Below are 13861 nucleotides of genomic sequence, written 5' to 3'. Positions count from 1 at the left end.
GGTAATTGGAGGACTATGGGTAATTGGAGGACTACGGGTAATTGGAGGACTGTGGGTAATTGGAGGACTATGGGTAATTGGTGGAATGCGGGTAATTGGAGGACTGTGGGTAATTGGAGGACGATGGGTAATTGGAGGACTATGGGTAATTACAGTACTGTGGGCAATTGGTGGATTGTGGGTAATTGGAGAACTATGGGTAATTGGAGGACTATGGGTAATTGCAGGACTATGGGCAATTGGTGGACTGTGGATAATTGGTGGACTGTGGGTAATTGGTGGACTGTGGGTAATTGGAGGACTGTGGGTAATTGGAGGACTGTGGGTAATTGGAGGACTGTGGGTAATTGCAGGACTGTGGGTAATTGGTCGAATGTGGGTAATTGGAGGACTGTGGATAATTGGAGGACTATGGGTAATTGGAGGACTATGGGTAATTGGAGGACTGTGGGTAATTGTAGGAATGTGGGTAATTGGTGGACTGTGGGTAATTGGAGGACTATGGGTAATTAGTGGACTGTGGGTAATTGTTGGACTGTGGGTAATTGCAGGACTGTGGGTAATTGGAGGACTGTGGGTAATTGGAGGACTGTGGGTAATTGCAGGACTGTAGGTAATTGCAGGATTGTGGGTAATTGGAGGACTATGGGTAATTGCAGGACTGTGGGTAATTGCAGGACTGTGGGTAATTGGAGGACTGTGGGTAATTGCAGGACTGTAGGTAATTGCAGGACGGTGGCTAATTGGAGGACTGTGGGTAAATACAGGACTGTGGGTAATTGCAGGACTATGGGTAATTGCAGGACTGTGGGTAATTGGAGGACTGTGGGTAATTGGTGGACTGTGGGTAATTGGAGGACTGTGGGTAATTAGTGGACTGTGGGTAATTAGTGGACTGTGGGTAATTGGTGGACTGTGGGTAATTGGAGGACTGTGGGTAATTGGAGGACTGTGGGTAATTGGTGGACTGTGGGTAATTAGTGGACTGTGGGTAATTGGTGGACTGTGGGTAATTGGAGGACTGTGGGTAATTAGTGGACTGTGGGTAATTGGTGGACTGTGGGTAATTGGAGGACTGTGGGTAATTGCAGGACTGTAGGCAATTGCAGGACTGTGGGTAATTGGAGGACTGTGGATAATTGCAGGACTGTGGGTAATTGCAGGACTGTGGGTAATTGGAGGACTGTGGGTAATTGGAGGACTGTGGGTAATTGCAGGACTGTGGGTAATTGCAGCACTGTGGGTAACTGCAGGACTGTAGGTAATTGCCGGACTGTGGGTAATTGGAGAACTGTGGGTAATTGCAGGACTGTGGGTAATTGCAGGACTGTGGGTAATTGCAGGACTGTGGGTAATTGGAGGACTATGGGTAATTACAGGACTGTGGGTAATGGGAGGACTACGGGTAATTGGAGGACTGTGGGTAATTGGAGGATTTTGGGTAATTGGAGGACTACGGGTAATTGGAGGACTGTGGGTAATTGGAGGACTATGGGTAATTGGAGGACTACGGGTAATTGGAGGACGGTGGGTAATTGGAGGATGATGGGTAATTGGAGGACTATGGGTAATTACAGGACTGTGGGCAATTGGTGGACTGTGGGTAATTGGAGGATTATGGGTAATTGGAGGACAACGGGTAATTGCAGGACTATGGGCAATTGGTGGACTGTGGGTAATTGGTGGACTGTGGGTAATTGGAGGACTGTGGGTAATTGGAGGACTGTGGGTAATTGGAGGACTGTGGGAAATTGCAGGACTGTGGGTAATTGGAGGACTGTGGTTAATTGCAGGACTGTGGGTAATTGCAGGACTGTGGGTAATTAGTGGACTGTGTGTAATTGGAGGACTATGGGTAATTACAGTACTGTGGGTAATTGGAGGACTATGGGTAATTGCAGGACTGTGGGTAATAGGTGGACTGTGGGTAATTGGAGGACTATGGGTAATTGGAGGACTGTGGGTAATTGGAAGACTATGGGTAATTGGAGGACTACGGGTAATTGGAGGACTGTGGGTAATTGGAGGACTATGGGTAATTGGAGGACTGTGGGTAATTGGAGGACTATGGGTAATTGGAGGACTACGGGTAATTGGAGGACTGTGGGTAATTGGAGGACTGTGGGTAATTGGAGGACTATGGGTAATTGGAGGACTATGGGTAATTGGAGGACTATGGGTAATTACAGTACTGTGGGCAATTGGTGGATTGTGGGTAATTGGAGAACTATGGGTAATTGGAGGACTATGGGTAATTGCAGGACTATGGGCAATTGGTGGACTGTGGATAATTGGTGGACTGTGGGTAATTGGTGGACTGTGGGTAATTGGAGGACTGTGGGTAATTGGAGGACTGTGGGTAATTGGAGGACTGTGGGTAATTGCAGGACTGTGGGTAATTGGTCGAATGTGGGTAATTGGAGGACTGTGGATAATTGGAGGACTATGGGTAATTGGAGGACTATGGGTAATTGGAGGACTGTGGGTAATTGTAGGACTGTGGGTAATTGGTGGACTGTGGGTAATTGGAGGACTATGGGTAATTAGTGGACTGTGGGTAATTGTTGGACTGTGGGTAATTGCAGGACTGTGGGTAATTGGAGGACAGTGGGTAATTGGAGGACTGTGGGTAATTGCAGGACTGTAGGTAATTGCAGGATTGTGGGTAATTGGAGGACTATGGGTAATTGCAGGACTGTGGGTAATTGCAGGACTGTGGGTAATTGGAGGACTGTGGGTAATTAGTGGACTGTGGGTAATTGGTGGACTGTGGGTAATTGGAGGACTGTGGGTAATTGCAGGACTGTAGGTAATTGCAGGACGGTGGCTAATTGGAGGAAAGTGGGTAAATACAGGACTGTGGGTAATTGCAGGACTGTGGGTAATTGGAGGACTGTGGGTAATTGGTGGACTGTGGGTAATTGGAGGACTGTGGGTAATTGGAGGACTGTGGGTAATTAGTGGACTGTGGGTAATTAGTGGACTGTGGGTAATTGGTGGACTGTGGGTAATTGGAGGACTGTGGGTAATTGGAGGACTGTGGGTAATTGGTGGACTGTGGGTAATTAGTGGACTGTGGGTAATTGGTGGACTGTGGGTAATTGGAGGACTGTGGGTAATTAGTGGACTGTGGGTAATTGGTGGACTGTGGGTAATTGGAGGACTGTGGGTAATTGCAGGACTGTAGGCAATTGCAGGACTGTGGGTAATTGGAGGACTGTGGATAATTGCAGGACTGTGGGTAATTGCAGGACTGTGGGTAATTGGAGGACTGTGGGTAATTGGAGGACTGTGGGTAATTGCAGGACTGTGGGTAATTGCAGCGCTGTGGGTAACTGCAGGACTGTAGGTAATTGCCGGACTGTGGGTAATTGGAGAACTGTGGGTAATTGCAGGACTGTGGGTAATTGCAGGACTGTGGGTAATTGCAGGACTGTGGGTAATTGGAGGACTATGGGTAATTACAGGACTGTGGGTAATGGGAGGACTACGGGTAATTGGAGGACTGTGGGTAATTGGAGGATTTTGGGTAATTGGAGGACTACGGGTAATTGGAGGACTGTGGGTAATTGGAGGACTATGGGTAATTGGAGGACTACGGGTAATTGGAGGACTGTGGGTAATTGGAGGACGATGGGTAATTGGAGGACTATGGGTAATTACAGGACTGTGGGCAATTGGTGGACTGTGGGTAATTGGAGGATTATGGGTAATTGGAGGACAACGGGTAATTGCAGGACTATGGGCAATTGGTGGACTGTGGGTAATTGGTGGACTGTGGGTAATTGGAGGACTGTGGGTAATTGGAGGACTGTGGGTAATTGGAGGACTGTGGGAAATTGCAGGACTGTGGGTAATTGGAGGACTGTGGTTAATTGCAGGACTGTGGGTAATTGCAGGACTGTGGGTAATTAGTGGACTGTGTGTAATTGGAGGACTATGGGTAATTACAGTACTGTGGGTAATTGGAGGACTATGGGTAATTGCAGGACTGTGGGTAATAGGTGGACTGTGGGTAATTGGAGGACTATGGGTAATTGGAGGACTGTGGGTAATTGGAAGACGATGGGTAATTGGAGGACTACGGGTAATTGGAGGACTGTGGGTAATTGGAGGACTATGGGTAATTGGAGGACTGTGGGTAATTGGAGGACTATGGGTAATTGGAGGACTACGGGTAATTGGAGGACTGTGGGTAATTGGAGGACTGTGGGTAATTGGAGGACTATGGGTAATTGGAGGACTATGGGTAATTGGAGGACTATGGGTAATTACAGGACTGTGGGCAATTGGTGGACTGTGGGTAATTGGAGGACTATGGGTAATTGGAGGACTATGGGTAATTGCAGGACTATGGGCAATTGGTGGAATGTGGGTAATTGGTGGACTGTGGGTAATTGGAGGACTGTGGGTAATTGGAGGACTATGGGTAATTAGTGAACTGTGGGTAATTGGTGGACTGTGGGTAATTGGAGGACTGTGGGTAATTAGTGGACTGTGGGTAATTGGTGGATTGTGGGTAATTGGAGGACTATGGGTAATTGGAGGACTGTGGGTAATTAGTGGACTGTGGGGAATTGGAGGACTGTGGGTAATTGGAGGACTGTGGGTAATTGGAGGACTATGGGTAATTGCTGGACTGTGGGTAATAGCAGGACTGTGGGTAATTGGAGGACTGTGGGTAATTGGAGGACTATGGGTAATTGGAGGACTATGGGTAATTGGAGGACTATGGGTAATTATAGGACTGTGGGCAATTGGTGGACTGTGGGTAATTGGAGGACTATGGGTAATTGGAGGACTATGGGTCATTGCAGGACTATGGGCAATTGGTGGACTGTGGGTAATTGGAGGACAGTGGGGAATTGGTATACTGTGGGTAATTGGAGGACTGTGGGTAATTGGTGGACTGTGGGTAATTGCAGGACTGTGGGGAATTGGAGAACTGTGGGTAATTGGATGACTGTGGGTAATGGCAGGACTGTGGGTAATTGCAGGACTGTGGGTAATTGCAGGACTGTGGGTAATTGCAGGACTGTGGGTAATTGGAGGACTGTGGGTAATTACAGGACTGTGGGTAATTGCAGGACTGTGGGTAATTGCAGGACTGTGGGTAATTGGTGGAATGTGGGTAATTGGAGGACTGTGGGTAATTTGTGGACTGTGGGTAATTAGTGGACTGTGGGTAATTGGAGGACTGGGTAATTAGTGGACTGTGGGTAATTGGAGGACTGGGTAATTGGTGGACTGTGGGTAATTGGAGGACTGTGGGTAATTGCAGGACTGTGGGTAATTGGAGGACTGTGGGTAATTGGAGGACTGTGGGTAATTGCAGGACTGTGGGTAATTGCAGGACTGTGGGTAATTAGTGGACTGTGGGTAATTGGAGGACTATGTGTAATTACAGTACTGTGGGTAATTGGAGGACTATGGGTAATTGCAGGACTGTGGGTAATTGGTGGACTGTGGGTAATGGGAGGACTATGGGTAATTGGAGGACTATGGGTAATTGGAGGACTGTGGGTAATTGGAGGACTGTGGGTAATTGGAGGACTATGGGTAATTGGAGGACTACGGGTAATTGGAGCACTGTGGGTAATTGGAGGACTATGGGTAATTGGAGGACTATGGGTAATTACAGGACTGTGGGCAATTGGACTGTGGGTAATTGGAGGACTATGGGTAATTGGAGGACAACGGGTAATTGCATGACTGGGCAATTGGTGGACTGTGGGTAATTGGTGGACTGTGGGGAATTGGAGGACTGTGGGTAATTGGAGGACTGTGGTTAATTGCAGGACTGTGGGTAATTGCAGGGCTGTGGATAATTAGTGGACTGTGGGTAATTGGTGGACTGTGGGTAATTGGAGGTCGATGGGTAATTGCAGGACTGTGGGTAATTGGTGGACTGTGGGTAATGGGAGGAGTACGGGTAATTGGAGGACTGTGGGTAATTGGAGGACTATGGGTAATTGGAGGACTGTGGGTAATTGGAGGACTGTGGGTAATTGGAGGACTACGGGTAATTGGAGGACTGTGGGTAATTGGAGGACTATGGGTAATTGGAGGACTACGGGTAATTGGAGGACTGTGGGTAATTGGAGGACTATGGGTAATTGGAGGACTATGGGTAATTACAGGACTGTGGGCAATTGGTGGACTGTGGGTAATTGGAGGACTATGGCTAATTGGAGGACAATGGGTCATTGCAGGACTATGGGCAATTGGTGGACTGTGGGTAATTGGTGGACTGTGAGTAATTGGAGGACTGTGGGTAATTGGAGGACTGTGGGTAATTGGAGGACTGTGGTTAATTGGAGGACTGTGGGTAATTGGAGGACTGTGGTTAATTGCAGGACTGTGGGTAATTGCAGGACTGTGGGTAATTAGTGGACTGTGGGTAATTGGTGGACTGTGGGTAATTGGAGGACTGTGGGTAATTGGAGGACTGTGGGTAATTGGAGGACTGTGGTTAATTGCAGGACTGTGGGTAATTGCAGGACTGTGGGTAATTAGTGGACTGTGGGTAATTGGTGGACTGTGGGTAATTGGAGGACTGTGGGTAATTGGAGGACTATGGGTAATTGGAGGACTATGGGTAATTGGAGGACTGTGGGTACTTGGAGGACTGTGGGTAATTGCAGGACTGTGGGTAATTGCAGGACTGTGGGTAATTGCAGGACTATGGGTAATTGGAGGACTGTGGGTAATTGGAGGACTATGGGTAATTGGTGGACTGTGGGTATTTGGTGGACTGTGGGTAATTGGTGGACTGTGGGTAATTGCAGGACTGTGGGTAATTAGTGGACTGTGGGTAATTGGTGGACTGTGGGTAATTGCAGGACTGTGGGTAATTGTAGGACTGTGGGTAATTGGAGGACTATGGGTAATTGGTGGACTGTGGGTAATTGGAGGACTATGGGTAATTGGTGGACTGTGGGTAATAGCAGGACTGTGGGTAATTGGTGGACTGTGGGTAATTGGAGGACTGTGGGTAATTGGTGGACTGTGGGTAATTGGAGGACTGTGGGTAATTGGTGGTCTGTGGGTAATTGGAGGACTGTGGGTAATTGCAGGACTGTGGGTAATTGGAGGACTGTGGGTAATTGGAGGAATGTGGGTAATTGCAGGACTGTGGGTAATTGGAGGACTGTGGGTAATTGCAGGACTGTAGGTAATTGCAGGACTGTGGGTAATTGGAGGACTGTGGGTAATTGCAGGACTGTGGGTAATTACAGGACTGTGGGCAATTGCAGGACTATGGGTAATTGCAGGACTGTGGGTAATTAGTGGACTGTGGGTAATTGGTGGAATGTGGGTAATTGGAGGATTGTGGGTAATTGGAGGACTGTGGGTAATTGGTGGACTGTGGGTAATTGCAGGACTGTGGGTAATTGGAGGACTGTGTGTAATTGGAGGACTGTGGGTAATTGCAGGACTGTGGGTAATTGGAGGACTGTGGGTAATTGGAGGACTATGGGTAATTTCAGGATTGGGGTAATTGGAGGACTGTGGGTAATTGGAGGACAATGGGTAATTGGAGGACTATGGGTAATTGCACGACTATGGGCAATTGGTGGACTGTGGGTAATTGGTGGACTGTGGGTAATTGGTGGACTGTGGGTAATTGGTGGACTGTGGGTAATTGGAGGATTGTGGGTAATTGGAGGACTGTCGGTAATTGGAGGACTGTGGGTAATTGTAGGACTGTGGGTAATTACAGGACTGTGGGTAATTGGTGGACTGTGGGTAATTGCAGGACTGTGGGTAATTGGAGGACTGTGGGTAATTGGTGGACTGTGGGTAATTGGTGGACTGTGGGTAACTGGAGGACTATGGGTAATTAGTGGACTGTGGGTAATTGTTGGACTGTGGGTAATTGCAGGACTGTGGGTAATTGGAGGACTGTGGGTAATTGGAGGACTGTGGGTAATTGCAGGACTGTAGGTAATTGCAGGATTGTGGGTAATTGGAGGACTATGGGTAATTGCAGGACTGTGGGTAATTGCAGGACTGTGGGTAATTGGAGGACTGTGGGTAATTGCAGGACTGTAGGTAATTGCAGGACGGTGGCTAATTGGAGGACTGTGGGTAAATACAGGACTGTGGGTAATTGCAGGACTATGGGTAATTGCAGGACTGTGGGTAATTGGAGGACTGTGGGTAATTGGAGGACTGTGGGTAATTAGTGGACTGTGGGTAATTAGTGGACTGTGGGTAATTGGTGGACTGTGGGTAATTGGAGGACTGTGGGTAATTGGAGGACTGTGGGTAATTGGTGGACTGTGGGTAATTAGTGGACTGTGGGTAATTGGTGGACTGTGGGTAATTGGAGGACTGTGGGTAATTAGTGGACTGTGGGTAATTGGTGGACTGTGGGTAATTGGAGGACTGTGGGTAATTGCAGGACTGTAGGCAATTGCAGGACTGTGGGTAATTGGAGGACTGTGGATAATTGCAGGACTGTGGGTAATTGCAGGACTGTGGGTAATTGGAGGACTGTGGGTAATTGGAGGACTGTGGGTAATTGCAGGACTGTGGGTAATTGCAGCACTGTGGGTAACTGCAGGACTGTAGGTAATTGCCGGACTGTGGGTAATTGGAGAACTGTGGGTAATTGCAGGACTGTGGGTAATTGCAGGACTGTGGGTAATTGCAGGACTGTGGGTAATTGGAGGACTATGGGTAATTACAGGACTGTGGGTAATGGGAGGACTACGGGTAATTGGAGGACTGTGGGTAATTGGAGGATTTTGGGTAATTGGAGGACTACGGGTAATTGGAGGACTGTGGGTAATTGGAGGACTATGGGTAATTGGAGGACTACGGGTAATTGGAGGACTGTGGGTAATTGGAGGACGATGGGTAATTGGAGGACTATGGGTAATTACAGGACTGTGGGCAATTGGTGGACTGTGGGTAATTGGAGGATTATGGGTAATTGGAGGAAAACGGGTAATTGCAGGACTATGGGCAATTGGTGGACTGTGGGTAATTGGTGGACTGTGGGTAATTGGAGGACTGTGGGTAATTGGAGGACTGTGGGTAATTGGAGGACTGTGGGAAATTGCAGGACTGTGGGTAATTGGAGGACTGTGGTTAATTGCAGGACTGTGGGTAATTGCAGGACTGTGGGTAATTAGTGGACTGTGTGTAATTGGAGGACTATGGGTAATTACAGTACTGTGGGTAATTGGAGGACTATGGGTAATTGCAGGACTGTGGGTAATAGGTGGACTGTGGGTAATTGGAGGACTATGGGTAATTGGAGGACTGTGGGTAATTGGAAGACTATGGGTAATTGGAGGACTACGGGTAATTGGAGGACTGTGGGTAATTGGAGGACTATGGATAATTGGAGGACTGTGGGTAATTGGAGGACTATGGGTAATTGGAGGACTACGGGTAATTGGAGGACTGTGGGTAATTGGAGGACTGTGGGTAATTGGAGGACTATGGGTAATTGGAGGACTATGGGTAATTGGAGGACTATGGGTAATTAGAGGACTGTGGGCAATTGGTGGACTGTGGGTAATTGGAGGACTATGGGTAATTGGAGGACTATGGGTAATTGCAGGACAATGGGCAATTGGTGGAATGTGGGTAATTGGTGGACTGTGGGTAATTGGAGGACTGTGGGTAATTGGAGGACTATGGGTAATTAGTGAACTGTGGGTAATTGGTGGACTGTGGGTAATTGGAGGACTGTGGGTAATTAGTGGACTGTGGGTAATTGGTGGACTGTGGGTAATTGGAGGACTATGGGTAATTGGAGGACTGTGGGTAATTAGTGGACTGTGGGGAATTGGAGGACTGTGGGTAATTGGAGGACTGTGGGTAATTGGAGGACTATGGGTAATTGCTGGACTGTGGGTAATTGCAGGACTGTGGGTAATTGGAGGACTATGGGTAATTGGAGGACTATGGGTAATTGGAGGACTATGGGTAATTATAGGACTGTGGGCAATTGGTGGACTGTGGGTAATTGGAGGACTATGGGTAATTGGAGGACTATGGGTCATTGCAGGACTATGGGCAATTGGTGGACTGTGGGTAATTGGTGGACTGTGGGTAATTGGAGGACTGTGGGTAATTGCAGGAATGTGGGTATTTGTAGGACTGTGGGTAATTGGAGGACAGTGGGGAATTGGTATACTGTGGGTAATTGGAGGACTGTGGGTAATTGGTGGACTGTGGGTAATTGGAGGACTATGGGTAATTGCAGGACTGTGGGTAATTGCAGGACTGTGGGTAATTGGAGGACTGTGGGTAATTGGAGGACTGTGGGTAATTGGGGGACTGTGGGTAATTGCAGGACTGTGGGGAATTGGAGAACTGTGGGTAATTGGATGACTGTGGGTAATGGCAGGACTGTGGGTAATTGCAGGACTGTGGGTAATTGCAGGACTGTGGGTAATTGCAGGACTGTGGGTAATTGCAGGACTGTGGGTAATTGGTGGAATGTGGGTAATTGGAGGACTGTGGGTAATTAGTGGACTGTGGGTAATTAGTGGACTGTGGGTAATTGGAGGACTGTGGGTAATTAGTGGACTGTGGGTAATTAGTGGACTGTGGGTAATTGGTGGACTGTGAGTAATTGGAGGACTGTGGCTAATTGGAGGACTGTGGGTAATTAGTGGACTGTGGGTAATTGGTGGACTGTGGGTAATTGGTGGACTGTGGGTAATTGGAGGACTGGGTAATTAGTGGACTGTGGGTAATTGGACTGTGGGTAATTGGTGGACTGTGGGTAATTGGAGGACTGTGGGTAATTGCAGGACTGTGGGTAATTGGAGGACTGTGGGTAATTGGAGGACTGTGGGTAATTGCAGGACTGTGGGTAATTGCAGGACTGTGGGTAATTGGAGGACTGTGGTTAATTGCAGGACTGTGGGTAATTGCAGGACTGTGGGTAATTAGTGGACTGTGGGTAATTGGAGGACTATGTGTAATTACAGTACTGTGGGTAATTGGAGGACTATGGGTAATTGCAGGACTGTGGGTAATTGGTGGACTGTGGGTAATGGGAGGACTATGGGTAATTGGAGGACTATGGGTAATTGGAGGACTGTGGGTAATTGGAGGACTGTGGGTAATTGGAGGACTATGGGTAATTGGAGGAATACGGGTAATTGGAGCACTGTGGGTAATTGGAGGACTATGGGTAATTGGAGGACTATGGGTAATTACAGGACTGTGGGCAATTGGTGGACTGTGGGTAATTGGAGGACTATGGGTAATTGGAGGACAACGGGTAATTGCAGGACTGGGCAATTGGTGGACTGTGGGTAATTGGTGGACTGTGGGGAATTGGAGGACTGTGGGTAATTGGAGGACTGTGGTTAATTGCAGGACTGTGGGTAATTGCAGGGCTGTGGATAATTAATGGACTGTGGGTAATTGGTGGACTGTGGGTAATTGGAGGTCGATGGGTAATTGCAGGACTGTGGGTAATTGGTGGACTGTGGGTAATGGGAGGAGTACGGGTAATTGGAGGACTGTGGGTAATTGGAGGACTATGGGTAATTGGAGGACTGTGGGTAATTGGAGGACTGTGGGTAATTGGAGGACTACGGGTAATTGGAGGACTGTGGGTAATTGGAGGACTATGGGTAATTGGAGGACTACGGGTAATTGGAGGACTGTGGGTAATTGGAGGACTATGGGTAATTGGAGGACTATGGGTAATTACAGGACAGTGGGCAATTGGTGGACTGTGGGTAATTGGAGGACTATGGCTAATTGGAGGACAATGGGTCATTGCAGGACTATGGGCAATTGGTGGACTGTGGGTAATTGGTGGACTGTGAGTAATTGGAGGACTGTGGGTAATTGGAGGACTGTGGGTAATTGGAGGACTGTGGTTAATTGGAGGACTGTGGGTAATTGGAGGACTGTGGTTAATTGCAGGACTGTGGGTAATTGCAGGACTGTGGGTAATTAGTGGACTGTGGGTAATTGGTGGACTGTGGGTAATTGGAGGACTGTGGGTAATTGGAGGACTGTGGGTAATTGGAGGACCGTGGTTAATTGCAGGACTGTGGGTAATTGCAGGACTGTGGGTAATTAGTGGACTGTGGGTAATTGGTGGACTGTGGGTAATTGGAGGACTGTGGGTAATTGGAGGACTATGGGTAATTGGAGGACTATGGGTAATTGGAGGACTGTGGGTACTTGGAGGACTGTGGGTAATTGCAGGACTGTGGGTAATTGCAGGACTGTGGGTAATTGCAGGACTATGGGTAATTGGAGGACTGTGGGTAATTGGAGGACGATGGGTAATTGGTGGACTGTGGGTAATTGGTGGAATGTGGGTAATTGGAGGACTGTGGGTAATTAGTGGACTGTGGGTAATTAGTGGACTGTGGGTAATTGGAGGTCTGAGGGTAATTAGTGGACTGTGGGTAATTAGTGGACTGTGGGTAATTGGTGGACTGTGGGTAATTGGAGGACTGTGGCTAATTGGAGGACTGTGGGTAATTAGTGGACTGTGGGTAATTGGTGGACTGTGGGTAATTGGAGGACTGTGGGTAATTAGTGGACGGTGGGTAATTAGTGGACTGTGGGTAATTGGTGGACTGTGGGTAATTGGAGGACTGTGGCTAATTGGAGGACTGTGGGTAATTAGTGGACTGTGGGTAATTGGTGGACTGTGGGTAATTGGTGGACTGTGGGTAATTGGTTGACTGTGGGTAATTGGAGGACTGGGTAATTAGTGGACTGTGGGTAATTAGTGGACTGTGGGTAATTGGAGGACTGTGGGTAATTAGTGGACTGTGGGTAATTAGTGGACTGTGGGTAATGGGAGGAGTACGGGTAATTGGAGGACTGTGGGTAATTGGAGGACTATGGGTAATTGGAGGACTGTGGGTAATTGGAGGACTGTGGGTAATTGGAGGACTACGGGTAATTGGAGGACTGTGGGTAATTGGTGGACTGTGGGTAATGGGAGGAGTACGGGTAATTGGAGGACTGTGGGTAATTGGAGGACTATGGGTAATTGGAGGACTGTGGGTAATTGGAGGACTGTGGGTAATTGGAGGACTACGGGTAATTGGAGGACTGTGGGTAATTGGAGGACTATGGGTAATTGGAGGACTACGGGTAATTGGAGGACTGTGGGTAATTGGAGGACTATGGGTAATTGGAGGACTATGGGTAATTACAGGACAGTGGGCAATTGGTGGACTGTGGGTAATTGGAGGAGTATGGCTAATTGGAGGACAATGGGTCATTGCAGGACTATGGGCAATTGGTGGACTGTGGGTAATTGGTGGACTGTGAGTAATTGGAGGACTGTGGGTAATTGGAGGACTGTGGGTAATTGGAGGACTGTGGTTAATTGGAGGACTGTGGGTAATTGGAGGACTGTGGTTAATTGCAGGACTGTGGGTAATTGCAGGACTGTGGGTAATTAGTGGACTGTGGGTAATTGGGGGACTGTGGGTAATTGGAGGACTGTGGGTAATTGGAGGACTGTGGGTAATTGGAGGACCGTGGTTAATTGCAGGACTGTGGGTAATTGCAGGACTGTGGGTAATTAGTGGACTGTGCGTAATTGGTGGACTGTGGGTAATTGGAGGACTGTGGGTAATTGGAGGACTATGGGTAATTGGAGGACTATGGGTAATTGGAGGACTGTGGGTACTTGGAGGACTGTGGGTAATTGCAGGACTGTGGGTAATTGCAGGACTGTGGGTAATTGCAGGACTATGGGTAATTGGAGGACTGTGGGTAATTGGAGGACGATGGGTAATTGGTGGACTGTGGGTAATTGGTGGAATGTGGGTAATTGGAGGACTGTGGGTAATTAGTGGACTGTGGGTAATTAGTGGACTGTGGGTAATTGGAGGTCTGAGGG

The sequence above is a fragment of the Somniosus microcephalus genome, chromosome 25, assembly GCF_052327205.1.
Source record: "Somniosus microcephalus isolate GS21.2 chromosome 25, FLI_Smic_1.0, whole genome shotgun sequence".
Taxonomy (NCBI): domain Eukaryota; kingdom Metazoa; phylum Chordata; class Chondrichthyes; order Squaliformes; family Somniosidae; genus Somniosus; species Somniosus microcephalus.
This window is presented reverse-complemented; position numbering follows the sequence as displayed.